The sequence below is a fragment of the Herpailurus yagouaroundi genome, unplaced genomic scaffold, assembly GCF_014898765.1.
Source record: "Herpailurus yagouaroundi ecotype Mexico unplaced genomic scaffold, PumYag 77, whole genome shotgun sequence".
NCBI classification, from domain to species: domain Eukaryota; kingdom Metazoa; phylum Chordata; class Mammalia; order Carnivora; family Felidae; genus Herpailurus; species Herpailurus yagouaroundi.
Genome location: NW_024412388.1, coordinates 34,192,272 through 34,195,427, shown reverse-complemented (window position 1 = coordinate 34,195,427; position 3,156 = coordinate 34,192,272).

The following is a 3,156-nucleotide window of genomic DNA, read 5'->3' as shown; positions in this document are numbered from 1 at the left end:
GATCCTTGCTGGCTGTTAGCCAGAGACATTAGTCCCTTGACTTACAGGCCTTTCCATCAGGCAGCTCACAATCTGGCAGCTGGTTTTCTGCAGAGCGAGTGAGTAGAAGAGAAAGGGCACCCAAGACAGAAGCCACAGCCTTTTTATAACCGAATCTCTGAGGTGACATTGTACCACTTTTGCTATATTGTTAGAAGTAAGTTGCTAGGTCCAGCCCGCATTCAAGGGGGGAGGGTGGGAAGACTGGGAGGCAGACATCATTGGGGGGGCCATTTTACAGGCTGTCTACCATAGGTTCTAAGCAGGTAACACAATAAAAGACCACTGCACGGAGCAGTGACACATTGAATCCAAAAAAGTGGTGATTATAGTCTATTACAAATAAGCTGAGTCTATAGAAAAAGCCTTGAGGGGCACCTGGGTGGCTCAGTTGGTTAAACATCTGATTGGTGGTTTCGACTCAGGTCATGATCTCAGGGTTGGTGGGATCAAGCCTGCTTGGGGTTCTCTCTCTCTGCCCCTCTCCTGCTCACACACACTCTCTCTCAAGATAAATAAATACATTAAAAAAAAGAAAAAGAAAAAGCCTTGAGGTTATGATGATACTACCAGAAGGATGTTAATATAAAATGTGCTAACAGGTGGCAGTAATGCTTACAGAAGTTTTAAAAAAAATTTTTAATGTTTATTTATTTTTGAGAGAGAGAGAGACAGAGCGTGAGCAGGGGAGGGGCGGAGAGAGGGGGAGACACAGAATCCGAAGCAGCTCCAGGCTCTGAGCTGTCAGCACAGAGCCTGACTCGGGGCTCGAACTCACGGACCGTGAGATCATGACCTGAGCCGAAGTCGGATGCCTAACCCACTGAGCCACCCAGGCACCCCATGTGTACAGAGGTTCTTAAAAATTCATTTTTATTAAATCTGAAACGTACAAAATGGTATTTATAAAATATAAGTGAGATATAAAGAATAGTGATAAAATGGAGGTGCGTAGATGTGTGATCATCTCAGCCAGTATAAGAGAAAGGGGATGGCCACTACTTCTGAAGCCTCCAATGCACCCCTCTTGCCTCCCTGTCTGGGGTTCACCATCATCCTGTATTTTGTGATCATTATTCACTTGCCCTTCTTCACAGTTCTGCCACAGATGCTTGTATCCTTACACAAGATATTGTTTGGTTTTCCTTGCTTTTGACTTTATATAAATGGGATCACACTCTCTGTATTTTGCTTTTCACTCAAGATTATGTTTCTGAGATGTATCTAGTTGATATGTTCACACTGATGTTTCGAATTTGACCCAAACTTCTCCAAGCTCTTCAGAGATCACTCGAATACAAGAGCAAACTCCATTTTATTATTTGAGCCACCAGCTTTCCCTTCACTTTTGCATACAACACTGGATGGCTATCCTGCAACTCACGTGTATACGTATTAGTGGACAATTGGGTTGGTTTCGTATTTTTGCTACATAAATAGTGCTGCCATGATCATCACTGGTTTCCTGGTCCACCCTTGCAAACATGTCTTCAGGGGATATACCTGGGAAAGGAACTGTGGGATCAAATGTATATAAAGGCTCAGCCTGAAGAGGTAATCCAGATTGCTTTCCAAAGTGATTATAGTGATTCACACGTCTACCAGCAGTGAATAAATGTTTCAGTTGTTCCAAATCCAATCCGATATTTGGTAATGTCTGGCTTAGTATTTTTTGCAAACCTGGGGGTACCTGGGTGGCTCGGTCGGTTAAGCGTCCGACTTTGTCTCAGGTCATGGGGGTTCTCGAGTTAAAGCCCCAAGTCGGGTTCTCTGATGGCAGCTCAGAATCCACTTCAGACCCTCTGTCCCCCTCTCTCTCTGCCCCTCTCCCGCTTGCTCTCTCCCTCTCAAAATAAATGTTAAAAAAAATTGTTTTTTGGGGCACCTGGGTGGCGCAGTCGGTTAAGCGTCCGACTTCAGCCAGGTCACGATCTCGCAGTCCGTGAGTTCGAGCCCCGCGTCAGGCTCTGGGCTGATGGCTCGGAGCCTGGAGCCTGTTTCCGATTCTGTGTCTCCCTCTCTCTCTGCCCCTCCCCCGTTCATGCTCTGTCTCTCTCTGTCCCAAAAATAAATAAACGTTGAAAAAAAAAATTGTTTTTGCCAACCCGGAAGGTGTAAAATGAGTTTTATTAAGGTTTGGATTTGTATTTCACAGCAGGTGTGTGTGTGCATGTGTATATAATTTTTTTTAACCACACTGGCAAGTGCAATCCGGTGATCAAACAAGACTCTGAACTCTACACTCAAATTTTCGCCATCATCCATGTAACTATTTACAAATTGTTGTTAGCTTAACTCATTGTCATATTGAGTTCTTTGGATAAAAGTTAGATGCATAGAGTCAAGATCTGTAATAATAACCTAGTGTAATACCTGTGTTGCAAAGTGGTATATGGTAGAAAGCCAAATCGTGAATAAAGAAAATACTTTTCATGGGCACCATACTCCTTTTGCGTTTATTTTGATGTATCATAGGAAGGTGTTGAAGAGAATTAGAGGGGAAAAAGAGTCATACACCTCTAGTTTATACATCATTTCTGCTGCCCTAAACAGTACACATGCAAAGAAGGAGTGGACCAATGTTGCTCAAATTTTGTTCCTGGTTAGACCCCAGCAGGTGGGGCTTTTCACATACTCAGAGAAGTGTTACAGAGAAGTGTTAAAAAGGAATTACTTTCCTTAGATGTTATTCTGTATGGTCAACATTGGACTGTAAACATGCTGGAGTTGGGACTGATTAAAATGTTAAACTTAGGTCACATCCTGATTGGACTATACCCGAGAAACACGTTTCAGGACAAGTCCAAGTTCCAAGTATAACAAATGGGCAAGAGATCAGGTGATCATAATAGCTGGTGGCAGTCCGTTCTTAGAGGCAGAGCTGAAGAAATAGAACTTGCTAGCCACATGGATTAACTCTGATGCTGGCCTGGACCCCAGGTGTCTGAGTGGGCCTGACTTGGGGTGGAGGCAAGCAATGACAGAACAGACAGTGGAGGTTGGGTGTGCCTCACGTTGTACTTGGAGCTTCCTTCTCTCAAAGCTAGCACAGAAAACAGACCAAGGTGACTTCCACTCATGTATTGTTGGAATATAACTTACTATATATATATATAT